This window comes from Meleagris gallopavo, chromosome 2 (genome assembly GCF_905368555.1).
Source record: "Meleagris gallopavo chromosome 2, MGAL_WU_HG_1.1, whole genome shotgun sequence".
NCBI classification, from domain to species: Eukaryota; Metazoa; Chordata; class Aves; order Galliformes; family Phasianidae; genus Meleagris; species Meleagris gallopavo.
Genome location: NC_139405.1, coordinates 37605825 through 37633570, shown reverse-complemented (window position 1 = coordinate 37633570; position 27746 = coordinate 37605825). Strand labels below are relative to the sequence as shown.

Sequence of the window (27746 nt, the reverse complement as noted above, 5' to 3'; positions counted from 1 at the left end):
TAATGACAAGTTCATAGACGGGGGCAGATAATTGTGAGCGTTAATATTAATTTTTCCTGACACAACTAAGTGCTAAATATGTGGGGGCATATCTGTTTAGCTCTGTGCTTGTGCTCTTTCTGTGCTCTTCCCTGAGCTGACCGCAGCTGTCATCTCTTTAATTTAGCTTCTTCCTGACTAAATGCTCTGCAGTATTTGATTCTGACTTATACAGGAAACTTGGGTCTGCGGGCAAAGGTGAAAGGCAGCTGGGGTGAGAGTGACCTTCAAGTGGCAAATCTGAGGCAGAAAGGACAGTTGAAGAGTTAACAGTGCTCTAAGGAAGTTGTGTGGAAGGCACAATCACAGGAGAAATAGTAAAGAGCTACTTGGGAACTCCTTGGTAGCAGGGAAACTTAGCACAAGCCCTAGAGGAGGCCCACAAGGTACAAGGTGATTAAATCATGAGCTCTTCATTAGTTTCAGATGTGCAGAGGAAGCAGACAGAAAGTCAAACTAGGTCATGTTACTAAGAGGAGGAATAAAATGAAAAAGATATAGGTGATGCAACAAGCAGTGGGTGTGAAGTTTATGTAAAAGGAGGGCCAAAGAAAGACCTGAGTTTCATGAGGAGGAGTTACTCAGTGACGATGCCGAAGACACAAATGGTTGTTACTTTCATCCTTTGGTCTCTACTCAAAGGTGCCCAAGAGAGCAAGCAGCTTAATTTCAATTCCTGGAAAATGCTGGAAGTGGAAATTGGTTAAGCTGTTTTCCAGCACCTAGATGACAGCAAGCAGATGAGGAACAGCAAGCACTGATTTGACAAAAACAAATCACATCCAATCAATCTAATTTCCTTCTGTAGTAGGTCTTAGATCTTGATTTTAGTAAAGCTTTTGCTACTGTCTCACCTGACACTTTCATAAACTAAGTAAAGAAACGTGGTTTAGAAGAAACTGCTATTAGAGGAGTGTACAGCTGGTTGGAAAACCAAACTAAAAGCAGCTATAAATGCTTCACTGTCAAACTGGCGGTACGTATCAAATGAAGTCTGAAGCCATCTGTTTTGTGTCTGACAGTGTACGGTATTTTCATTAATATCTTTGAAGAAATGAGAGTAGGGAACACTTATTAAATTAGCACAGGACACCGTGGAGAACAAGCGCTTTGGAGAACAGGATGAGAATGCAAAACAATCTTGACAAATTGGAGGAATGCTGGGGAAAACAAACACCATTGAGCAGGGACAAGACAGAGCTCTGCAGTTGTGTAGGCGTCATCAAGTACTAAAAGACAGCTGGGAAACAACCGGCGCAGCAGCAGTTCTGCAGAAGATCTAGGGATGACAGCTCAACATGAATGAGCACGGTCATGCCGCAGTAAAAAATGAAAGTGTTGTAATGAGGTGTACAAACAGAAGTTCAGTCTGCAAGAAACAGGAAATAATTCTTTCCCAGTTGTCTATGCTGTGAAGACTTCATTTGAACTGTGCAGTTTTGGCACTGCAGTTCAGGGAAATGGTGAGCTTATAGCAGAAAGATCAAAGGAGAGCAATAGTAGTTAGTGGTGCAGAAAAGGTGCCAAGGGAAAGGCTGAACAGTCGAAACCCAGAAGAATGTCGATAAGACTTTACCTAAGTGTAGAGGTGAGGAAGACATAGCAGTGGTCATCTTATAAATCAGGAAGGGAGTAACTTCAGTCCCAATTCCATTTGGGGTACTAGAGTAACGATCTTAAGTTAGAGGAGAGGAGCTACACTAAAAATACCTTCCAAGAGCAAGGATAGGTAAGCACTGCAGTATGTTGCCTGGAGAGCTGTAGAGTTCCAAGTGTTCTGAGAGTGCAAAAAGCATTTAGTCAGTTGGTCCTGCCTGGGGCTTGGGGAGGAGCAGATGGGCAGCCATCCTGCCAGCCCCATCTCTTAAAATTTCCAAGACTGGATAAGCTTGAGGATTCAACTCAGCCTGCAGTTGAACACCTCAAACATGGGAGACAATTCCGCACTGAGGACAACTGAATCAAGCAGAGTAATTGTATCTTTAGTTAATGAAGTAGCTTTGGTTAGAAAAAGAGGGCAATAGGAAGACATAAAACCAGCATGAATTGGTTCAGCTTAATAAAATGAGGTGGTTTTATTATTTGCTTGCAGCCTACTTGGTATTATTCCCCTGACAGAAGTGACATCTCATAGCAAGCTTTTGGGAATCTGTTGTTAAGGGTTTCCTCTTGCAGCTTACATAGCAATACCATAGCTATGCATAAATATCCACAAACTCAGGCTTTCTCCTCTCTTACCTTGATGGTAATCTAATCTCCTGGTCTGTCAAATGTTTCCTGCTGGCTGCTGTAGACATCCTTGCTTGTGCCTCAATGCATCTGTTAGCTGTGACAGCCACAACTAACACAACTACCTGCCTTCCCTCAGGTACTTAGAAATGCAGCTCTGTCATCTTCCTGTTCATGTTTAGCTTGCCCCTTAAATCCTCCAGGCTTTTATATCATGCAGGTTTGTGTCCCTCTCTACTCATTAACCTCTTCCCCTCTAGCCTCATCCTTTCTCTTTGCTACATTAGACTTCTGCACTTCATCACATCAAGTCTGCAGCTGACGTTTCCCTGGCTGCCCGCAGACCTAACACTCAGTGCAAGAAAGGGGAACTCCATCTCAGTTGAAGTGAAACGCAAAGAGGGAACTCTGGTAGTCCTCAGCAATCCCATCTGAATCCTATCTTGAGTCTAGAGGTATTTCCTTTCTGTCTTCATGAGATTCATTCACTTCTCCTTTCTCATGACCCAGTCTCCTACACGTACAGCAGAATTGATGGCTCAGATGGTGCCTTCTGACCTTAAACGCCTGAAGGTTAACTAAGAATGGGGGCTCATGGCACAAGTAAGAGCACAGCATGTTTTTAAAGAAATGCTTTGGACATGCTCATGCACTGCCATAAAACATAGCAGCTTGGCTATGTTCATTTGTTTTACCACTTCTTGTCTTCTTGCTAACTCTCTGTACTTCTCTGAGATGAAGTTCATCAGTGCACTGACACAGCGACATAGTTATGTATGCCAGGCACATAAAACACTGTCTAGCCATATTTTTGTTAGAAGAGATGTCACACGTGTGCTACATGTTAGTGTGGCTGATGGTGTCTCCCTGGAGCTGGGTTTCCTCACATCAGCAGAGAAGTGGGCTGGTAGTGGGCCTGGACCAGCAGATATGCAGGGACATGGACAAAGAGCATCTTGTAAGGTTGATCTCTCAAGGAGGGGTTAGGATCCAATTCATTATACAGCAACTGGGAGTTCCTTGTGCAGTTCTATGTCTGTAGAGGTGGATGTAAATGTGAGTTGCAGCTTGGAGCAGAAGCATTTGAAGGTGAGGGTAGATCTCATCACTGTGTGGGGATGATACTTGTCTCTGACTGCACACAAAGGACATTTCATCTTTCCTCCCAGCTCATCCACTTCCCCTCCCATAAAGGAGATAAAAAGAAACCAAACAAGAAGAGCAGCCAATAGAAACTATCACATGTTTGGGGAAAGCTCGCAGTACAAATATTTCAAACCAGAACTGCCTGAGATGACCTTACAAGCAAAATAGACAACACCTACGTATTGCGATGGAAATGACAAAGCAGGGAAATTGTTGCAGACGCAGCACAAATGGACTCTAGCTGCAGATTACACAGATTAGCAGAGCATTACAAATTGTACAAAGGAAACGCTCAATTTTTCTTTTCATTATTAATAGAAGACACCTGAAATCAGCAGTACCAATGATTCCTTTTGTGAATTTCAGGCAATGTGTGGGACAGCCACATGTTTCTCGCCGGCATCAAGTAGCCTTGCTTTTACTGCAAGAGAAGAAAGAAATTCCATCAACGTCAGGGGCACCACGCAGCCATCTCTTTGTACTCATTCCTGAAATGATCTGAAATCTAACAGAAGGCATTTTATTGACAACTGTTGTGCCTATTAGCTTTCATACGTTTCCAGGACTTCTCAAAAGGAGCTGGTTCAGGACCTCTTCCAGACGGACCTGTTCATCAGCCCACCCCAAGTGACTACTGGAAGGTCTGCAGTGATGCCCACTTCCAGAGCTGCAATCCCCTCGGCATGAGGCCACTTATGGCCAAGAGCTCAGGCAGGAAACCCTGGGCAGGCAATCAGGAGGCAGCTCAGAGTCTGGCAGGTTCCACAGCTGCTTGTGCTGCTTGTGCTGCTTGGGGCCTTATGACTGCCTGTGTGCCATCCTCAAGTGAGAGTCTGGAGAGTGGGGCGATGCGCCCTGCGGTAATTTCTGCAGTGTCGCAGGCCAGGAAGCACCAGCAGAAGAGATGTTATGACAGTGCAAACAGTTACCTCCGCTGCAGGCATGATAGGAAGTGACACTGCAAACAGAAATGTAACCTGTCAAGGCTACAGCTATATGGTTGGGTAGATGAGTTTGTCGTTTAACCAAGAGCAGTGCCATAGCTCCCTGCTTCCCAGTGCTTGAAGGCATCTGCACACAAGAAAGCCACCCCTAAGCTCCGACCTTTCCATATGAGTAAGGCTAAAGGACAGTGTTTCTGCTTCCTGGCAGCAGTCTGTGTGTGTGCATGTCAGCACTAATTACAGCCAGCAGGATGGTGTGTTTCAGATGTAAAAGCCTTCAGTGCCAGCACGGACCTTGCAGTGCTGCAGTGGAAAATATTAAGAGAGGATTACCAGAAGGCCCAGAAGAAATAAAATCACAGCAAAAGGAAATTATACTGAGGAGCACAACATTTGACTTACAACTGTTGTGGTCTGAAATATAAATCCACACAGTACCAAGTGTCTGGAAAACTGAACACCAACTGTAATGAAAATAATCATTTTGGTAAAGTATACTTTACCAAGGGTAACACTTAAAGACATGTGTTAAGACATTAAGGTAAAATCTATGGCTGCTGGCCCAGCACTGGAAGGGCTTCTAAGATGAGTGCTAGCTCTGTGCACATGAATGTGGTGTTTGAGATGGCAAGCTCCGCCAGGGTGAGATCCCATATACCTCTGCCGCTGGGGAAAAGAGGAAAATGTGCCTTGCTTCTGCCATGAGACTGATGGAGAAGGAAGTGCTAAGCTACATCCTCCCTTCTGCATGGGAGGGCATCCAGATGACAGCAGAGCCAGCCAGAAGGTGCAAATATCTGAAGCAAAAGGCAGTGGATTAGAGATGGTTTTGGAGGCCACTGGGGAGACAAGAAGTGGAAAATGAAGAAAACAGAATCCATGTCTGAGAGAATACATAAAAGGGTTGTAGAAGAACAAGACAACAGGTTAAACATGTACAAGCCAGAGGAAAGGAAAACTCAGATCCCGAAAGCAAGGGAAAAGAAAGCATGGGAGGGTCATGTTAAAACTGGCTGAACTATCTTTTAATGTTTGGTAAAGCTACACTCTACAGATGCTAGAAATTTAAGACGCACAAAAACTTGGATTAGTATAAAATCCTGTGGACATGAATTGCATTTTGAAGGCAGGAGATACGGCTTGTGAGACAGGCACCCCATGTCCCAGGAGGTGACTACAACCATGTTTTCTGGAGCCAGGCCTCCTGAAGTATGGCAGCAGAGCACCCATGAGGAGCATGCATCTGGCAGGAGGCCCTAAAAAAAACAGAAGACATCCCACCAGGGCTGACCCATACTCATACAGAACCGAAGCCGGGATCGAGCCCCTGCCAATGCTAAGCCTGAAGCAGGCTGAATGCAGGCCAGATGTGGCCTGGCAACACCATGGCAGTCTGTGAACAGGAGTCTGCTACAGACATGAGAAACAAGAACCTTGGCTTATCATTACAAGAGCAGCATCCCCAGGTAGCCAGGGGTGGTGGAGGAGGACCCTTGAGGTGAGAAGGGTAACACTGAGCTCTTTTGTACTGCATTCACCTCATCAACACTGTGATAGCAGCTGGTGTGGTGGACTCCACTTGCAGGCAACCTCCAAATCAAATGGAGGCATAATGACAACACTCATGACCATGAAGTCAAAGATCATACCAAACTACTCAAGTGGTTCAAATGCATTAAAACCATATAATGGTTGAGCAATTGAAATAGAAAAGGAGTACGTATGAATGTGACCAAAGAAGGTAAAAAAAATTTGCTGTTTGTTGCAGATGGAGGAAACTCTCTGTTAGGCAACAGAGCTAGTTAACAACACATACAACATTATATGTACACTAGTAAGGAGTGTGGCACTGCCACAGTTCAAGAAAGAGCCCTCTCATGTATTTCCCAGGATCCTGGACGGTTACTTCATGTGTGAGAATGTCAGGCTGTGACCTTCAGGAAAAGAAAGGGCACGAGGGAACCAGATGGCTGAGTGACCCCAGTGCTGTTCCCAGAAGAAGCAGGAGCAGGCAAGGTGGCTGGAAGGAAAAGTGAGCCTTAGGCAGGTCCCTCCGTGCTCTGGGTCTCTACTGTTCCCTCTCCCACCAGCCCCCTTCTCTCCTTCGAGCCAGCTTCCCACCACACCAGACTGCCCAACTCCCACTCCCCCACCATCTCATCCACCACAGCTGCAATTTTCCAACCCTGGTAAGAAACAGAAGTATCAGCATAGCACACGCCTGTGCTTGCTGAGGAACGGGGGCAGAAACCTTCCCGCCGCTCAGCTGCTGCCTTGCTCTGCCTTCTTTATGTAGTCACATTCTTTATGTACCACATGGCTGCTTTGGCACAGCTCAAGTGAGTGTGGGGAGCAGCAGCGGCCTGTGGTGGCTATGGTGGCTCATACTGGCTCTCCAGCCAAGACAGACAGGGGATGCCCCATAAGCAAATGCTGGTGACCCCAACACGAGTGCTACTCTGGCCACCACCACTGCCATGAAGCCTCTATGCCTGTCTTACACACAGGTACTGTGCATGACTGATGTAACACACAGGGTCTCATGCAGAGATGAGTTTTCCCACACAAGCACTCCTCTCTATCTCTCTACAGAGCAGGAGGCCAGGTTCTATTGTCTGCCCTTCACTTCAAATCCTTGGTTTATGAAATTGTAGGAAAACACTGAGACAGCGGCTTGAAACTGATACCAGGGAGAGAGTTACTCATTTCCATGGCTGGTACTTCTCCCCACCAGCCCACGCAGCATCAAAACATCTCTGTGAGCCTCAGCAAAGACTCCTGGCCTGTCCTATAGGTGGTGGAAACTTGTAGTATATGGTGTAAAATGCCTACAGGAAGGTGTTTGTGACAGGGACAATGGCTAGTGCATATACCTACCCCAAGGCAGGTTCTGTTGTTGTTCCGCAGAAATGATGTAACACTGGTTTTATTACAGTGTTGGAATCCAGCAGTGTTTTGCACCTGGAAGGCTGCATCTGACACCCACCTGTGAGGCATCACTCCCTGAGGACTGGGGCTCTGCTATGGTTTTGTGGTCACTGCTGCTAGCACAAGAAAATGGACAGGGCAAAAAAAAAGCACGATATAAAAAGCAGTCAAAGCACTGCTGAAAAAATACCAGACAGTTGTAACTCTTAGGACTAACCTTTGGTGTCAGAGGAGTCAATGCCTCCGTTTCGAAAGAATGAGCCATTTTGTGGGTATAACAGCAATGCACTTCATAATCCCTTCCATATTTGGCTTTACTGGCTTATTGTGCAGAGCTATTAGAATCAGGATCATCTCTTATGAAGCTGTTAATGGGATGCAAATTGCATGAAAGATTTCTCCGCATCAATAGAAAACAACCTAGTAATAAGTTATTGCATAAAAATCTGCATAAAAATCTGCTACAAAAGAAATACTTTGAAAGAAGCAAAAATCCTGCGTGACTAAGGAGGAAATGTGCTTTACAAAGTGCAAATGAGCACTGGTTTTAGAGGTAAAGGTGACCTATCTCAGAATTTCTCAGATTCCAAAGAACAGATGTGCCCTAGCTACCCAGGTATAGGGAAACAGTGCTTCACACAACATCATGGCTACAGCCAGGTAAAAAAAAGTGCAATGAATGTTTTATGCACTGAAAGATGCAAGTTCAGGCTGACCAAACCTGCATCTGTGCTGAATTCAGCAAAGAGCTGTGACCAAAATATGTACATTTGAAAAAAATGAAAAGTCTAAGCAGCTCACTGCATGTGATACACTCCTACTTTTCATGCTGACATGATGTTTTGAGAGTAGAATTGGACATTCAGTAAGCTAGAAACACCTAAAACTTGCATGAAGTGTTGATCAGTAAGTTAAGAGAAATATTGTGCTGAGTCTGTCACACTGCTTTGCTGTTTGTTTTTCCTTTTTGGTGTTGACATCAATGTGACTGTGATTTCAGCTGTGGTTTCCAGAGAGCACTGCAGCATGCCTGCGGCTGGAAGGAGCCTTTTGCTGCTGTTCAGCCCGTGCCACCTAGCACAACCACGGGGCACCGCTACTTCTCCCACGTGGCATACCATCCCGCTCCCACGAGCAGCAGAGCCTCCGGCACCGCCATATACCATCAGTCTCCCACACTATGCCACAGAAATGCTCTTTGGTCTCCTATTTTAATGTACAGCACCAGAGCAGTGGGAAATACCAGACCACACAGTACCTTGTGACCTGTCCCAGTAGAATTGAGCTGCCTTTGATACACCTAGCTCTGGAAAACCTAGGGGACAGAAGAGAAAAGCCACATTGCTGGGATTCCTTTTTCTGTCCAAATTCCCTACGTGCAACAAGAGCCAGGGGACTGCAGCCTGGGATGCTGCTCTGTCTCAAGCCCAAGGGGCCAGGCTTTTCCTGAAATAACATCCACCTCTTGCTTTGCCGCCTGCTGGGCTCAGCTGATGCACATGGAGGAACCTAAATAAAGAAACACAGAGCTCAGAGCCCAGGCTTTTCCTCTCCGCTATCTGCATTCTTTTGCATTCATTAAAAAACAAACAAACCTGTTTCCTGATAACAGGGAGGAAAATCACAGGGTCGTGTTTTTTTTTCTTTCACTTGCAATGGCTCAGATATTCTAGGCAGAAGCACCTCTATGGGATCTACACATGGAGATGGGAGTGGTTGGTAACAGACATCAGAACAAGCAACAAATGTATCCATCCCTCAGGGACGGGAGGAGGGAGAGTGATGGGAAAAGCAAAAAGCGTGGGCATTGCTCTATCAACCAGATGCCAGAGGGGGAACTGGACTATTCCCAGTCTCGCTCAGAGATCTGCCAGGGATGGCACTGATCGGAAAGGCGGAGGAACACAGCCTCGTATTTTAGCAGCAAGGATTGGTTTTCTGAAGGAGAGCTAAAAGAAACAACAGCTTCCCAATGAGCACAGAAATTGAGAGAAAATAGTAGAAAATGTCTCCAGATTACAGGGGTATAAAGATAGCCCTGGAAGCGGCCGCGCTCCTTGGCGCAGAGTCGCCAGTGCCGGGAAGTGCCTCACATCCTGTTCTTTGTATTGTTCTCCCAACTTGTCTGGTGGCTGGGAAAGTTTCTTCCAGCAATTTACCCCGTCCTCACCCTGCAGCTGGCCGGCCTGCCGCTATTGATTCACTTCCCCAGGCATTTCTCTTACTGTCATGCTCTCGTGGCATCAAAGCAGCCTCTGGGCCCGGGGAGGGGGGTGGCCGCAGCCCTCACTGCCAGAGGAAACTTTTCCTGCATATCAACATTTTTTAACCGCAGGGAATTGCGGCCATGGGAGTGTGGGTAAATGAATGCTCAGCTGAGGGACAGGTGGATTTAGGAGGCATTACTGCTGCTTTATGTGAGAGGAGATGCACTTCAGTGCCCAGCACTGCTCCATTATATATAAGGCTGTTTTCTCTGCCTCTGAGCACAAAATCAAACTCGCAGCACAAAGAGCCATGGGTTTAGATATATAATTGGATCAAATTGTGTGTAATGACCTTCTCTGGTCTATTGTGCCTTTGTTTTCCACTGCAGCTTGCACCAGAGCAGGTACCATGTTTACATTGCAGTCAGGGTGACCTGACTCCCAGCCATCCTGGATTCATTCTTCGGCTAATGGAAAGAGTTTCTTTGCTCTGGAAAGAGTGGGTTCTTTGGACAAGGCTGCTGTTCAGCCTCAGGTTGGCCGTGCCAGCGCTGAACAAGCCTTCTGGGCTGCATACTCTGTGCTCAGCCCGGCAGAACAAGGCTGCAGAGAACTGTGGGTGATTGCTCATATATTGAGATGAGTACGGGTGATGGGTTGGTGGACTGGAGGGTTCACAGAGTGGTATGCAAGCACAGAGCTCGAACCCCCAGGTTACAATTAAATCTCACCTGAGGCTGGCTGCATAAGTAAAGCAAGTCATGTTTAACTGCAGGAAAGAACATCATGTAATGGAAATCTAATTGTGTTGAACAGTACCCAACATAAAGGTTATGGCTTATGGATTAACAGCAGGAACTTACGCTATGAACTGAGAATTCGTCTGGAACCAGCAGAAGGGAAAAAGGTGATTAATGACTTGGGGTACCGATGGGATGCAGTTATGGCAAGACAAGCATGCTCCCAGGATGCACTGGAAAGTGTGTCCAGCAGAAGTGAAATACCAAAGCCATAGCATGGATTACTGGCATATAGTGGAACTGACCCACACGATGTGACAGCCATCTCCAAAAAGCAGCCTCAAGGATGTTCACATGCACAGGAACATGCTGGGACACTGAGGGCCGTGGGTGGCCTCTCAGAGGGCCGGAAACAAACATCACCCTTTTGTCATCATGTAAGGGAGAGAGCTACCTGAGCTGAATAACAGTTTTCTGTGTGTCACAAGAGAAGCTGGACTTGCTCACAGTTGTGATGCAAATGGTTTCTCTTGGGCAGAGCAGTTCTGATGTAGCCCAACAGTCTACAGGTACAAAATCCATAGCAAGCTTTGTGACAGTCAGGTCAGACCAGGACAAGAACACTGTGAGGCAGTGTGTGATGGGAGAAGCCATCCTCCTCCTGTGAGACTAGAGGAAAAAAACAGAATCTTAATGGAAAATGTGCACAGCCATTTGAGCCAGTAAAGAAAATTTCCCTGCTAATGTGCCACAGGAACTCTTCAAGCACAAGAGGTAGCCAGCCTTTGATCTCATGCCTTTAATGCACTCTGTAAAAGATACAATGGCTCCAAATCCTCTCTTGTGTTATTGCTTGCTTGGCTTAAAGGCACGCCACACTGCCAAGGGCATGTCCTGATGGCTATGAGAGAAAAGGAAGAGTGAAAGAAAATGAATGATTCCATGGCGAAGTCCATCAAGCTCTGCGGTAGGCAGGCAGGGTGCAGGCAGAGCACAAAGGTGACCTTGTATGGCACATTTAAAAACACCAGATGCCACCACACATCCCACTGCGCCAGCTTCACGCTCCCTTCTTCACAACCCGACACATCCCCTACAGCACGATAGAAACTGTAAGTAATTTAAAAGCACAACTAATTACCTCAGAGATCTATTTAAGTACCCAAACCTACAGCAGCCGCAGGACACTTCCCAACACTACAGGCATCCAGAAGTGTAATTCAGAGCAAACCATCTCACTGGAGGAGGCCTGTGAGAGCACGGTGCCAAGGGAACCCTCACATTTAGGATTTGCTGCTACAGCCACTGGGATGCAGAGCAAGGAGCCTGCATCTCCAAAGAGCAGAAACCCAGTTGCTGCCTCAGCCTCCTGATAACCCAAGGAAGAAGCCACATCTGCGCAGCTTTTGTTAAATGTCTCCAGTGCTCCATTTTGTGGGAGCTGGGAGGAAGCAGGGAGAAGCGAGAGCTGGGGGCCATGAGCGAGGCATGGCGGCCAGCACAGCCTGCAGTGCCTCCTGCCAGCAGCCCCTGCACGGGGAGGTCAGCGCCAGCAGTCACCACAATTGGAGTCTTGTGTCAGACGTGTGAGAAAACTCTCTCTTTCCTGTCGCACGCTGCTGCCACCACAGCTGCGGGCCCCCTCAGACCTGAATAAACAGAGCCGCGCTGCTGCCAAGGAGCATCCAGATGTGTGCAGGGTGACTCAGGATTTACTGGCACTTCATATGTGAGATCAGATTCAGGCCAGGACGGTGCTGTTTGGTAAATTAGCTTTTTACAATCTAATTTCCTTACTTTAGCTCTTTTTTCCCCCAGCGTCTTGAAAGGAAAGAAAAAAATGATCCAAGATGCCAGCGTCTCAGACCGCTTTAAAGGGCCTCTGTGAGGTGTCTGCTCTCTGACTCGCCTTCCTCACTGCAAAACTTCCCCAGCACTGTGATTTAATACACACACCGCAACAAGCTGGCACTTATACCGGCATTCATGCAAGGTGACTGCAAAGATGCTGCCCTGAAAGCAGAAAAAGGTCCTCTGTAGCAAACAGGTCTGTGTGCAAGCTCAGAGATGAGCTGTAACGATGCAGCTTTTCCAGGGACTGCGGAAATCCCAGCACAGCTGGGCTGTGAGCTGTGCTTCTCTGCCAGTGAGAGCCTTCCAGGACCCACAGCGGGACTGGCAGTATTCACATGTACCAAGAGGCCTTGGCTAAGCTATGGAAGGCAGCTTCAGGAGAGTACCAGAGTGTGGCTTTTTGACCGAAGGCACACTGCATCTGTCTGGTTTACTGGTCTTCTGATGTAGACCTAGCTTGGAGGGTTGTGGGATTCTCCCGTGAAGTGAGATTTTTATAGCACAGCCATATTTTGCAGCAAGCCTCCAGCCTGCCTAGGATGCCCCTGTCAAGTTCCATTTTTCAAGCTCTTTGTGCAAAAATGATACTTAATGGAGGAACCTCACTGGTGTGTGCTCAGGCAAGGGGAAAGAAGACGCAACATGCAATCCATAAATAGAGACACTTTAGAGGCTCTTTAAACATTCATGCTTTTTGCATAATTGATGACTTTCCATAATAGATATGGATGATAAACAGCCTTAAATAAAATGAAAATTTATCAGTGTCATATCATTTATCAGCATTATGTTAAATTGGAAAGTATGGGGAAAATATTACCATGTACTCGAATGAAATCAGTGAAAGGGAGAATAATTTGGGGGCTGCATCATTGCATTCATCAAGGCTTTTAATGAGACAGCCAACAGCTAAGAAGCTGCAGTAAGACATGGGAGACAGGCAGAATTTGGAGCATCCAAATACAAACACTTGGGCTCAAAGAGGGCAAGGGAATGGATGAAATGTAAGGTCCAAGCAGCCCCTCGGACCTTAACCACTGCCAGCATATTCACCATGTGGGCCGTACTGTGAAGGGTGAGGGGAAACAGTGAGCAGGCTCATTCATATCCATGGTATGTCACTGCATATCCACCGCGGGTCATGGGGAACAATCTCTATGGCTTTGAAAGGTCAAAAGCAAGTTGGTTCTCCAGACTGGGCCACATCATTCAGTGCACACCTTCCCTATATAGGTACCTGCAGCTAACCAAATCCCAAATCCCAAATGTGCTGTGGGGAAGATGGGCACTTTCAGCAAGAGGTTGGTCCCATTTGGTATATAAGTGAGGCATGCTTTGTGGGATGACTGCTCCTGCTCATGCCCTGCAAGCAGAACTAGTACGATCAGCTTGGACTATGATTTTCAAACTTTGGCAATCAGCTTGGATTGGAATCCCACCTCTGGGAAAGGCAGAGCTTTCTCAAGGGATTTTAAGTCACTCCTAATTACTTCAAAGTGTGAAGGCTCCCGTGTCAGGGAAGGAAGCGAAGTTTCTTCATGATGATGGCAATAGGTATCACGAGGCACTTCAACTTCTTCAACACAAACTGATGAAGAATATTCCATGCCCTGCAACTTCTCATTCCCCATGATTTTTCAAAAATAATTGACAGAGGCTGAGAAGGTCAGTGTATTCTCTCAGGGTCCACTCTACTGCAGTATGCTTGTGTAGATAGGTTTGATTTTTCCAAGTATTCCCCCATCAGCTCTTTGCTATCTGTGTTGACAAGGTCAGTGAAAAGACAGAACAACCAACCAAACAAAACAAAAACAACAAAAAAAGAAAATTCAGTGTTTTTTACTTGCCTGCAGCATTTTTAAACCTGTGGATAGAAAGCAAGGCTTTCTTGTCACTTGGAATTCACACAGTGCTTGTGAAGTGAGAGGTAAGTGCTTCCTATGGCCAAAGATGAGACAGCCTATAAGAGGTGAGCCAGTGAGCTGTTTCTTCAGGACCTGCTAGCAGAGAGGCTGCTTCAGGCTGCAGGACGTGCCTGCTGTTGAGACCACTCTTCTCCAATGACTTTGGCAGAGCTATTTCAGCTAACACAAGGCTCGGAGCCGGGATCCTCTGCTGAGGCCAGCAGTGGCTCCTACTGCTCAGCCCCAGCACAGACTGGAGCTGATGTCACCAGAAGATAAGTGATTTATACCTACGGTGAGCTGGAGCTACTACTAGCAGTTAGTACGGCTTGAACAGAGAGTGAATCAACCAAGAGAAACTTCTGCTGCTCTTGGTGTCCCCTTTTTTTTTCTTTCTTAAATTTGCAAAGCCTGTCCATGATCTCTGTTGGACTTTGCTGCTCCTCCCACAGTCCATGAGGCATCCTGCTGACTGCACTGTGGTGGGATCAGTGCCAGCAGGTCCTCGGGCAGGGCTGGGGCCAGGAGGACAAAGCAGCTAGTCCAGCAGGCCTGGCTCCCAGCAACAGCACAGGGCTCTTGTGCAATCTTCCTTGAAACAAGTTCAACTTGGCTGGGAGTGAAGCATTTGCGCATGGCCTGGAAGCTGGATCAAGTACTATAAACAAAAGGAAACAAAAAGAGGGAGAGCACAGTGTCCTGCTGCGAGGGGTTTGGCCAGAGGAGCAACATCTGACTCTGGCCAAGACATGCTGAGCCACAAGTGCCCGGAAGATGAGGAGATGTGGCATGGGGGGAACTGGGGCTGGGACTTCTTCTGGGTAGGGGAGCACAGGTGGAAGAGCTCAGGGCCCATCGTGGAGCATTCTGCACCAAAGAGCTGCAGTGCAGGGATGCAGAGAATGGGAATTGGGTGAGGAGGCAAGGAGAGACTCAGAATACGTCCACAGAAATGCATCCTCCCGAGCAAATTCAAGCTGGCTGGTGGGGAACAGGGGACCTCCTGCACCTTCATACAAGGTGCTGAGGAGGACACCAGGTGTGATCCAGCTGCAGGTTGCAGCTTCCGTGCAGCACAGGGGTTGTTCAGGCCATTTCTGTGAAAGAAAGGAAACTGCTGCCTGTTAGGTGCTCTCACATGTGAAACTTAGGCCTGCTCTACTATTCTAACTGCACAAGAAGCCTTTGCATCCCCATCTCAGGCACATGGGCACCACACATTCTCCAAGTGCACTGGTGGTGCTGGTGAGAAGCAAGACTGAGCTCACCCAGGCCTGGCAGTTTGCCATCCTGGAGCTACACAGAGAAGTTCCAACACCCAAACCTCTTGCCTGACCCTTTACAGGGATCATGGCCAAGGAAAAGACTTTCTGTGGCCAGGGTGTTTCTGTGCCTCAGCAGTCCTACTTGGCCAGGACAGCCCCTGTGGGCCTTTAGTAGTCAGCATTAAATAGAGCATCCTTCCAGCTGCACACTCCTTGTGCCAGCCACTGAGCTCAGGCTTGCTGGCCCAGAGCTGGAGAACCACAGAACTGTCATGAAGCCACCACCACCTCTCCCTGGTTTGGTCAAACTGTCTCGACACACACTGGGCCTACGTGTCCCACAGGGCCTCACCCTACACTGGGAGGGCCTCTGCACCCAGAAGTGCTTTGGAGGCTGGGTGGCTGAGGGCAGCAGAGGGGACAGCAGGTCACCACAGCTGGGGTGTTGGGAGGCAGACCCACAGCTGGAGAACGGCTGCCAGAGCCAAACAGGGTGAGGTGCACTTCTGAACAGAAAAGTGCATTAGATAGTGTTGGAGTCTCCCAAAGGAAGCCCCATTACTTGAATCATTGGAAACCAGGCTGGACAAAATGCTGGACAATGTCCAGGAGAGAATAACTCCTCATCAGCAAGGAGAGAGATGAATAAGATGAATACCTGGTCCTCTTCCATCTTCATGAATATATCTAATGCACTTGTGTTGTTTTTTTTTCCATGCCTTTCCTGTGCCATCAGCCCATCTCAGCACAGAGTGGGAGATGGACAAGAGCCCAGCAGGGAGCATGCTGCCATCCCATTTGGCACAGGAGCAGGGAGCAAAGCTCTGCTTTGCCCCATTTTCCCAGGAAATCCAAGTGCCCCTGGAATTCATTTCCCAGGAAAGCACCCCTCCAGCTTGCCCCCTGCCCAGGGCTCCTGCAAACACCCCAACCTGGGAAGCTCAAAGGGCAGTTCCCATCCTGGGAAAACCACTCACAGCATCTCTCCTGACAGCCGATTCTGTAATTATTTGGTTGCAATTAATTGTTAATTAATTCCTGAGTTCTGTTATTTGCAGGTGGGCAGGGGGAGCATGGCTGCTGGCAGGCAGATAGAATAATGCATCTCCACACGAGGAATGGAGCTACCGAACGATATAGGCCATTGCCTGGTTAACCGTTAACAACTCATAAAATCCCAGGTCCCTGCACAACAGGCAGAGTCATCCCAGGGCTGTTAGAAAATCCTATTTCTCGCCAGTTATGAAACAGAGGTTTTGAAGTGCTGCCAACTTCAATGTGGAGCTCTGGGAGTGGAACACTTGCTGTACTGCAAGCCTCTTACATAAAGCTTTCCTAGCAGCCCCTGCTTGTCATGCAGTGTGTCCTTCTGTCCATCCATGCACCAGAAAGCCTGAGTGACCCAACGCAGAACCAGAGCAGCCATCTGTCCCTGTGCCCCCACAGCTCTTCAAAGCCAAAAGCAGAAGTAGGCAAAAGCTGCATGCACCAGCATGGCTGCCGGCAGCTAGGTCCACCCCAAGAGCCAACAGGCACACCTATGTGCCTGGTTCCCAGAGCAAGAGCTTTCCACCACTGACTCATCCCTTGTGTAGAGCACACTATTCTTGCCAGGCGGCTTCCAGGGCTTGCTTGGGTGCAGTGATAAGAGGAAACACGCATCGCATCCTGCAGTCCGTGCCAAGGGAAACAGGAGCTCTGTGGCTGAGGAAGCAAGCCTGGGGAGAAGGGACGTGGTGGGAGGTGGGCCACAGTGAGAGGCAGTGGGAAGGGTGGGAAGGATGGGTCGGCTGTTGCCCAAATTCCCTAGAGGTGGCACTCCTGGGGCTCCCGCAGTGCTGGGGAGTAGAGCACTGTTGTGCTGTTCAGCTGGCAAAGAGACACAGTGAAGAGAGGAAAATGCCCCACAGATGTCTAGAAGCGAAAAGAAACCCAACAACTAGACTGTGAGGGATGAAATGCAGTCTCTCCCTGCCACGTCCAGCAGCAATTAACAGCTCTCCTAAGCCCAGTGGTTTGCCAGCAGAGCAGCAAGCAGGGTAGGCACCACCCTGCAGAGCCCAGGGCCTCACAGTGGGCGGGGTGGGGGTCCTGGCACCCCTCAGCCCCAGGTTGCTTTGGGGTGCCGGGGTTGTTGCCCGCTCCCGGGCCCTTTAAATGGGTGCCCGTGCCAAGGCGATTTCTCGGCGGAGTTTCATAAGGAAGCACATGACGAGGGCAGTTGGAAACCACAGCTCTGCGAGCGCTGATTACAGCCTACTGAGGAAAATGAGATTTTTATCTTGCAGGAATTCAATTATGAAAAAGAAAAAGAAAAAAAATACAGCGCATCTGGCTTCATCTGCTTGAGCTCGCTGCACTTTGGGGGTTTTCATTTAACATTACCTAAAACATTGTGCTCTGTGGCATGTGTGCATTTTTCTTTTTTCCTGTTAAAAAAAAAAATACAACAACAACAACAACAAAAAACCCAACAAAGTCACCCTGCTGGCAGCTGAATGCAGCAGGGATGATGTCATTGGAACAGTTGGAGGAGAAAAGAGAAAAACAAGTCTGTGTGTGCTAATCCTGTTTGCTGCCCTGAAGGGGATGGAAGGCGGCCAAGGCGAGGAGTTCTGGGAAGCCATATAGGGGTGCCAAGCCCGCGCCGCCGCCAGCGCAGGGAACTGACATCTTTGTTCTCTGCAGCTGGGCAGCTCGCCAGCGGCCTCATTTCGGCGCTGCGGCATGATTACACTGGACATCTGCCAGCTGAGCGCTCTGAGCCCCTTTTCTTCCCCGCGAGCTTTTTTTGCCAAACAGCCAGCAGTTGCCATGGCAGTGGAAAGTAAAGCGAAAAATACTAACGCGCACGTATAGATAGAGGGGAAGATAAAACAACAACAACAAAGCAGAGGCACGCCTTGCTCCAGATGTGCCACATGCGCAGATATAAAAAGCAAGCAAAGCTATTAGTCAAAGAGCTGGAGACAGAGAGGAAAGGGCAGTAAGAGCCGAGAGGTGACGTGAGGATAAGGCAAGGAATACCGCACCAGCACGGCCAGTGGGCAGCGGTGGGCAGCCAGGGCTCTCCTCTTGCACTGAGGGAAGCGGACTTTAAAAGAGAGCAACATGGTGGCACTTTCACTATCGCCTGCCTGCTCAGCTCTCTTTTATGTTGTGTGTTGAAAAAAAAAAAAACAAAAAAAAAAAAACCAGCAGCTGTTTTGAAGATGAGAAAGGGGTTATTTATAAGTTCTGCATAGCGGAGGGAAGCAGGCAGCTGAGATCTGGTTGCTCTACGAGGTGGAAAATCCTGTTTCAGCCCCTGGCCCAGGCCAAGCCGTGCTATTTCAAGCTGTGCCCCAAACGGTTAACGAGCAACCACCCAGCAGTCCCATGTCTATAATGAGTATTTCATTTAAATAGGCGAGTGCTGCCAGGTCCCGATGGGCAGATTTACACACAGAACAGGAGAGGTGTGGTCCCAGCTCGCTTTCTTTTTCCACCAAGGGAGGCACGGGGTAGTTTCATTTTACAAGGCAGCTATGTACAAAAAGTTCACTGCCCAGAGAGCTGGAGTTCAGCTGACTATTTATAACAGGATTCCTTCTCCCTGTAACCGCCCTGAAGGGCCAATGGCAGCAGTGCCTGCAGCCAGGCCAAGGAAGCAAACAGGGCCATGGGCACCCACCCTGTCCCATCCTGTTGCATCCTCCTCTCCCAGTGCAATTTTTGACAGCTCCATGGGTGGCTCAACCGCATGGAGCATGATGGACCTGGAAGCCACAGGGATGGGGCTCTCACCTGCCTCCTTGCTGCCTTCCTGCATAGCTACTCGACTACAGTTCACTTGAGTTTCCCATTTGTAAAAATGAGGATGATTTTCCCTACTTATCTCAGAGTTGGGCTAAGCATCTTAAATCATTAATGACTGCAAAGTGCTTTAATTTCCTCAGATGGAAGCTCTTACTGATGTGCAAAGTATTATTAGGATTATTATTGCTAATAAACAGGAAAGGCAGAGCAGTTGTATTTCTTGCTAAGGCTTCAGCCTAGAGCACAGAGACTATTCTGGTTTCTGATGGGACTAGAGTGGAGGCCTAATACCTAGCGGTCCAGAAGGATGTCCCCAGTTTTGCAGAGAAACTGAGGCTCAGAGTAAGTCACAGACTTCTTCAGGCATTTTGCTGAGCTAAGACAAAGTTTAGTTTAGTGGGTATGGTGGTAACGTGTTGACACTTTGACTAGATGATCTCAGAGGTCTTTTCCAACCTTGATTCTAAGAAAAGACTTATCCCTCGACAGCAGCTCTGCAGAATGATGCACCCCCAGGGCCAGAGCTGGCCTGCATCAGCCTGGAATAGCCAGGCATCAGTCACACAGAAAATCATGCACGGCAAGTTGCTGGTGACTTTTCTGAGGTTACAACACAAACTGTAGGTGGTACAGCAGCCACCCACTCCTTGGTGCTCTGGCCAGGTATGTGGAATGCTGCAGAAACTCACCTGACCTCTCACTTCTTTTCAGCCCCTACCTAAGTGGTAATGCTGGGCTGTGTGTTGTTTGGTGACAAGTGGATTGTAACTTACCAAAAGCTTTGCCAGCACATTTTAATATATTAGAACCTGGCTGTAAAATAAGAAATTTCAGGGAGGGGGATTAATGTTACTCAGTTCTGTCCAAGTTAATAAAATACGGTCTGAGTTACTGCCAGGCTACTTAATTCATTTTCATTCAAAGTGGCTGGGCTATTTCACTGAGGTTGGCTCACTGGGAAGCACAGTCAGCTCTGCTTTGTCAGCTCCTGTGTGTCACCTTCCCAGCTGGCAACAACGGCCATGTCCCCAGGGGGCCCTGAGGGTAATCAGAGGGGTCCCCCCTCCAGCAAAGCAGCATGGACTGGGGACAGGGAGTGGCACTGGATGGAGCACGAGGGAGACTGGGCTGGGGCATGTGCTGCTATGGATGGCACCAGAGGAGGTCTGCTTGTGATTGCCATTCCTTCATGCCAGGCTAGGATGGCAGGATTGCCACCAGCCCTTCTCCTGCACCTTCACATTTTGCCATCTCACACCATAGCTTCAAGCAGAAGGGACAGTTGCCATGATGCGGCCATGTCTATGACAGTTCCCCATATTCTCAGAATCCTCCAGCTGATTATTTCCCACCTTCTCTCTAGACCCACTTTGATGCCTTCGCTATCTGCATGACAGCACTGAAGACTCACAGGCACTGTGCTGGCTGGCACCAGAACCAGCACGCAGGGGAACTGCTGCCTGCACTCTGAATCACCAGAAGGCTCCAGAGCTTTAAATGGGAAGCAGAACACGTTGCTGTCTAGATAGACAAATGAAACTTCAACCAGCTCTCTAGCTTTGGAAACAAGCTCTGAATCACTCTGAGGGCAAGGTGCCAGGAGTGGCTCCGCTCTAATCCTGGCTCCACTGTTCGCTCGCTGTGTGGCCTTCAGAAAAGCTCCTACGAGTAAACACTGCTCCTTCCTCCTCCTTCCTGCCAGCATCCCCTCTGTTCCCGCATCCTCATGCCCCAGCTCAGAGCAGCACCCCACTGCTGGCTGTGCACTTGGGGATGGAGGAGGGGAATGCTCCCGTCAGTCTGTCATAGCATGCTCACCAGCCAAACAAGGTTCTTCTGCTTTCTGCTTCTCTCCCTCTTCCTGGGCCTCCCATGGACAGTGCTTCGGGTGAGCAAAATCACCAGAGGTGCTGAGTGTGGAGGCTGGCTACTGCCAAATGAAGTTGCACTTAATACCTTCTGAGCTCAGACATGAAGGTTCTGGTGCTGCATTCATAAAAGCCCAGCGTTCTAGGTAAACAGAGCGCATTAATATTTATTTTAAGAAGCTTGGAATTGTGATTTAATACTGGAGAAAGGGCTATTCTTACGCTGTGTTAACAGAGCTTGTTCTAATACAATATTTCCTAACTTCAGACATGGTAACCTAGTAAGCTCCATTACCACGCTAATACTATATAAAAATGATCCTTTATTATAAATCATACCGTACACCAAAAAGGATATAAATAGAGCCCCAATGCGGCATTGGCATGCCTCATATTTCTCTTGGTTCACATTAAATGAGCCACTAAATTACAGTGTCCTTCTTTGTAATATCATCCTCCAAAGCCAAGCATTTTGTGCATTACACAGGGCTGTTCTAACAAGAGAAATTAGTATGGCTGGTTTAATTCAGCCAGGCTTGCCATGCATGTTATAGGAGAGGGTGCTAAAACAGGCCAAAACGAGCAATTTCATTGTCCTTTCAAAAACCCCTCACTCGGAACGTGCAGTAAGAGCGGGAGCACGCTCAGCGCGGACAGATAGATCATTCCTGAGGGGTGTGGGGCCTGGCACCCCAAGCCCCAGCAGCAGAGAGGTGAGAGCAGAGGCAAGGATTTGGGTTGCAGCTTTCCCTGGGTCTCACCTACTGAAATGGGAAGAGATTTTCCCCACAGGATCAGTGCCTGTTCATAAAGCAGCCCAAGGTTCTCTGCGATGGATAGTGCTACAAAAATGCAAACGCAGATTTTCTGTACACCAAAACATAAATACAGCACTCATATTGGGGGATCGAGCCTGAGACCTGTCTCTAACAGAGCTATCTAACCACACTAGAGAAGAAAACCTTTCCACAGTCCTAGTAGCTGTACATGCCTTCAGGGACACTTAAAGTAATTCAGGTCAAAAATGTAGGTTGTTTTATTTAGCAGACAAAGCGGTGGAGAAAGGAAGGAGAGGGAAGGAGGAAACAGGCTGTTGCAAAAATACACTCCTCACAAAGGGCTTTTCAGGATTTCCCCCCAGATTTAGGCAATGTTTCCCTGCAGGCTCACAAGGCCCAAGCTCTGCTGTAGGGGCTGGGCTGCTGCCGCAGGGCTGGGCCACACTCAGGCAGCCATTTTGCAGTGGCTTCCTCAGAGAGGCTACCTTTCCTCCTGGCTGCAGCCCAGGGGGCAGAGCAGGCTGTGGGGAGCAGGCCCAGCACAAAGGTACCCAAGCATGCTCTTTCTGCAAAGCATATAGAGCTGGAGCAGTTCCAGGAGATTTCATAGCAAATTGTCTGCCACAAGGAGATGCATTCCCTTATGCATGCAGAGAGGCTGCAGGCTCTGCTTCCTGTGAGCAGGGCTTGCAAAGCAAACCACACCATGAACCATCCATGAAAACTAAGGGTTTCTGTTACCTACAGTATGCTCCATGATGGTGTGAGATACTGTGAAAATGGCAAGCAGCCTTGTGGAAGTGAAATACAACCTCTACAGTGCAACTTTTGGCACAGTACTCCTCGGAAAAATCCTCAAGCAAATGAGAGTTGTGCAAGCTATGAAACACCCAGCTGAGTTGAGAAAGTGTTGACCCTTTGGCAGGGGAAGCTGAGCCCGCTAGTAGGGAGGCAGGAGGGGCACACAGAAGGCCACAGGCTCCCCCGCTCTGTCTGCACAGAGGCTGGCAAGGAGCCATGGAAGATCAGCAGAGTAGGGACAAAGTGAGAGGCCACCCTCTGCAAGGAAGAAGATACATTGCTTTTGTTTCTCCTTTCTTGCAGTCCCAAAGCTCTTTTGCACCTTCCTCCTACCCTTGAAAACTCCTGAAGTTGTTCTCACGCATTTGTCATGCTCCTTCCTTCGCTTGGCCCCCATGCTCGTGCAGTTCTGTGCCATCACAGAGCCACTAATTTTGAGGCATGGATTTAAAACTGATCTTGCACAAAAGATACACCAGCAGGTACTCTTGAAGTTGTAACCAGTTCAAACAGGGAATTCTGAAACCTGACATATTCAGTGATTCCCTGGGCAGAGCAGGCCATGACCTGCCTGGTGTGGACTGCAACGCCAGCTCCCATAGAGGCTGGAGAATATCAGCTGGCCCATGACAGTGATGAAGAGCCACAAAGGGAAGATGGGTGGTGTTCGGATCTTGTAATTCAATACAAAACCAACTCTGTCATTTAAGAAACATTTATTAAAAAAGAAAAAAAAAAAGAAGAAAAGAGGATGACATTCCATTTGTCACAAGAAGACAGTGATGTACTTCAGGATCCCTGGTCAAAGGTTAAAATAAAGAACACTACTAGTTAAGGTGGGGTGAGCTAGCATCTTTTACCAGCCTGATTTTCATCTGTTCTTAAAAATCTGCATGCAAAAATGGGAAGCTAGCTACAGCACTAGTAAAGGCAATCTGGTCTCAGCATGGAGTTCTGGGTCAGATTTGAAGTAAATCAAATTTAACGCCTTAAAAATAGCAGTATTCACTAAAGCCCAAGAAGTGTCAGTGATTTTTTTTTTTTTCTTTGCAACCAGAAAGACAAACAGAAGAGAGAAGGAACAGGAGACAGATTAAAACAGCTTTAATTTTAGGAATCTTCTCATCAAGAGGCAATATGTGACACCAAAAACTAGTCCAATTAAAGATGTTTATAACCTAAAGTTGCTTAATTAGCACCTCTAGAAGCTTTCCAACGTTTTCCCCACCAACTTTCCCTCTCCTGATGAGCACAGTCTGAGCTGCCACAGAGGAGAAAGGTGGCAGGGCTTGGTTAGAGGTGTTCTGGTTATACTCTCTGGCTGTACCTGGATCTCAGTCCCATGGGAATCTATCATCCTCCTAGCAAACCTCTACTGATGGAGGGGCTTAAGGTGCTTCCAGAATGAAACAGTGGCTGAACAAAGGTTAGGGAAGCAAAGCTAACAACAGCGATAATGCAGTGGGTTTTTGCTGCTGGCACCTTTCTGCAGATGCAATCCCGCATCTCATGGGGCTGCAACAAGGACTGCCCACACACAGTCTCTACCCCACAAGCAATGAGACAAGAATGAGATCCAACATGCTTTGTCACTCCAAGCTAAGTGGCTCTTCCAAGCAGCCAGGGGCTTTCCCCTGGCCCTGCTACTGAGCTGGCTTTCTCCTTTATGCGAAGTTTTTCACCAGCACATCATGGCATTACTCGCAAGGTATTGCTGCAGGCTGTTCAACCTACAGGCAGCACCCATGTCATCCCGGTCCTGGGTTTTCCCCATGCACAGGTAGATGAAGAAGACACAAAAGCATTACTCGCCACTCTCCCCTTCCCATCTATTTTACAGCACTTACAATTTTACAGACTTAGATATGGCTCATTAGGACTGTGTATACTGCTTCCTGAAACTCAAACCCCAAATGATGCCTTCCTCAGCAGCTACCTGTGCCAGCATGAGAGATGCTCGATTTATATCAGCTGAGGATTGCCAGAGGAAGAGCCCTGCTGAGATCAGTTCCCAGGCTCTGTGCTTCTGTTGCCATGGGAATATATTCATTGCTTTCAGAGTAGTTTGGGGAGTACAGAGTTCAGGAAAAACAACACAAAGAACAACACTCTGATCTTCCAATGACACCAGTTTTAAAGATGTAGAGTGAGAATACCTCATCTTCCTGATGGAATGTCCATCTAAAATAGGATGAAGAGTTTGTAAAAAGAAAAAAAAAATTAAAAAGTGGAATAGCCCTGCTAGATCAAATGAAAGGCTCGCTTATCTTTCTAATATATTTTGTCTTATATGGATTGCTTCATGCACATGGGATTTCTGAGTTGTGTTCTGAAGTCTTAAAAGTAATAAATAATGATCTACTCATTCATTACCTCTCTATTTACAGGCCATGCTATATCTACACAAGTTATGGTGCCAGACCATTAGACATCAAAGGCTCCACAGTGCAGGCATTGTACAAAGGAGAAGTCAGCACGATTTTTCCAGGAGCTCATTTCACTATTCCAACAATAATAATGACTTGTACTTGGTGCCTTTGATCCAGATTGCCAAAGCACTTTGTTCTCTGATTGAGAAATTACACATAAAATAGGATTCAATTTGCCCATCATTGGCACAGGCTGGGAGAGTCAGTCTCTAATAATATTTAGCAGCTTAAAAAAACAACAGTTTATCTACATTAATTCAAAGAGATAATATAAAGTTCAGGGAATTAAATGTATGATCGCCTAATAGTAGCTAATGGTGCTAACAATGTGAAAAGTGATGTAGGATCTTAAATAATGCTGAGTGTCCAGGACATCACAGAGAGTCGCAAGAAGTGGCAGAGAGCATCAGTACTCACCATGGAAAAGCATGCACTCACCTGAGCGTGGATCATCCCCATTTGATATGCAGTGACCTGCAGCATAGTTCCACTAGGGGCACGCCAGTAGGGCAGTGCCAGTGAGACTGACCCTGGTGGCTGGAAGTCCTCCGAGTTGCCTCTACAACCAGGAGACAAGGGAATGTGGAAGAAAGAATTAAAACTAAGCTGACAAGCAGGAACCAAAGATCAATAAAACAAAATGGATCTAAATAAAGTAATAACAGCACAATAAATAGGGACTGCAGATCTTTTTGATTACTGCTGAGCCTTCAGATCTCCTGGAAGTTCACATCTCACCTTGGAAATCACAGCTGTGGCGATACTGACTGAAGAGAACGAAAGGTTACAGTGGCTTCTGACAACCAAGCCCAAGACTGTCATGTAACCTCACAGCATTATATTTCCTCTGCATTAATCCTCACCAGTTAGTAACAAATTAGCATACACCGGACTCAGGACAAGGATATTAAATAAGAAAGCTTGAGAGAAAAGGAATGAGTTGGTTCTCAGTGGAGGCAGCCTCACGTCCTCAAGAAGTCACAGGGCAGAGACTAAAGACTTTGGCCTTCCTGATAATCACATCATGACAAAGACAGTTCCTTTGGAGGGCCCCTTTGAAATATAAATTAACTTAATCTTTATGATCTTGACAAATAAGCAATAGTAGAGTGTTTTGACTGTGACACAGACATAGAGGGTAAAGGCTGTATCTACGTCAGCATATAGAGAAGCATAAGAGCAACACTGGTCAGCTTGCAGCATGTTTTACTTGCAGATGGCTCCCACTCAGAGCCACAGCCTGAGCGTCCACCACTATTTGGAGAACCTTAGGTTCTCGTGGGGATCTTCTCTCCCAGCACAGTGCCCCCAAGGGGAGACCAGTTTGCCAGACCCTGAGCTTCATCAAACTGCAATTATCTGGCGCAACCAGGACAACTGTTTTTCTCATCCAAATGAAAATGCTCGTGAGAGGCACCTTATCTGTACAGGCCCCATCCCTTTCACAGCAGCTGATAACTAAACCTACCCTGCCTTCCCAGCCCCAGCTTCACTCCCCTCTCTCCCTTAAACCATGCTCATGCACTAGCTGGTTGCAAGGTTTAATGGACAACAAACGAGCAGTAGTTTCTAGGATTTGCACAGGAGAGCAAATATCCGAAGACAGAATAATTGTGGCAAGTGAAGCAAAGTCTATCTCAACCGTATATTACTGAGGATGTGGTCACTGGTTCTAGACCAATGCAAACCTCCTCAGCACACACAGACCAAGTAAGAGCTGTGTCCTGCAACAGCAGGGTTTTCCTCAAGTATTTGGCCTTAAGCCTCTGTAAATAACATCATTGCAAATAGCAACTATACTTTGGGTTTAAACTAATCAAGCTGCACTGAAAAAAACATTTTGCTGTGAGATTTGAGAGATCACCAGTCTGCAGGCCGAACAGTAGCTCCTATTTCACTGTGTGCTGTTGTTCTCTTCTAGAAGTGGTAACTTCAAGATGAGACAAATATTATTGTCAATCCTTTTGACTTTCACTTCTGATGATCTTAGCATTCAGTCAATGTACTTCTCCCACAAATCCACACCACCTCCTAAAGAGCCAAGAGTGCTTGTTGTCCCCTTCCCAGCTGCCAAAACTCCCCAGCTGCCTCCCAATTACCCCTGTAATGTGATTCTGTGTCCAACACACAGTCCTGCAGCACACTAAAAAATGTAAGGACATAACATAAAGAACTATCAAATTAAGGATCACACGGGGTGCTGAAGCAACTACACTGCTAATTTTCCTGTTTAATTCACTGATTACAGCTATTTTTGATCCCAAACTGCTATACAATAAAATGCTACGCTTGAGAACAGCTGAATGTCAGAAATTCATTGTTTAAGGGCTGCACAGTCCATTACAATCATCAAATGTAACCTATCGCGTAAGGGATTCAGGGAACCCTGCCAGTCATTTCTGAAGCAAACCCAGGACTTCCCTTTGAGCTGCCATGTATCTGTTAGAAAGCCACCTCTTCTTGGCTGGAAGACTGAAAGGTCTGGAGGGTCTACCAAGGTGCTAGAAAAGCCATTTCTCTGGTTAGCTATTCTCCTACAAGAGGTGCAACTTTTTCTGTTCTGCACATGTCTTTCTCTACTTCTAGCCACTGAATTGCTCAATGTGTTTTTCTCTAAATTCAAGTCCCCAGTTAGAAATTCTTTCCTACCGCAGCTCTTCTTTGCAGATATCAAGCAACCTCATAACTTCTAAATTACATAAAATACATCAGTCCTCTCAAATCTGTCACCATAGAAAGGACTTTGTAGACCTCCCACAGTCTTGCATTTCCCCTCAGAATACTTTCGTTTAGCCCAGCTTTCTTTGTGAATTGT

The 27746-nt window shown here is 47.3% G+C and overlaps 1 long non-coding RNA gene across 6 annotated transcripts in view; it reads right to left on the bottom strand.

Annotated features, from left to right (window-relative positions):
• Positions 1-3494: 3494 nt before the first annotated feature.
• Positions 3495-27746, bottom strand: part of LOC104909683 (uncharacterized) — a 110180-nt gene continuing 85928 nt past the window's right edge. For 5 of the 6 annotated variants that reach the window (XR_014882134.1, XR_014882136.1, XR_014882133.1 and 2 more), the window contains 2 exons: positions 25370-25490; positions 3495-3835 (listed from right to left, as the gene is read on the bottom strand). This is a non-coding gene — a long non-coding RNA (uncharacterized LOC104909683). Of the gene's footprint in view, positions 3836-25369; positions 25491-25669; positions 26367-27746 lie in introns of those variants that run through there. The other variant, XR_792516.4, reaches the window with a different exon arrangement.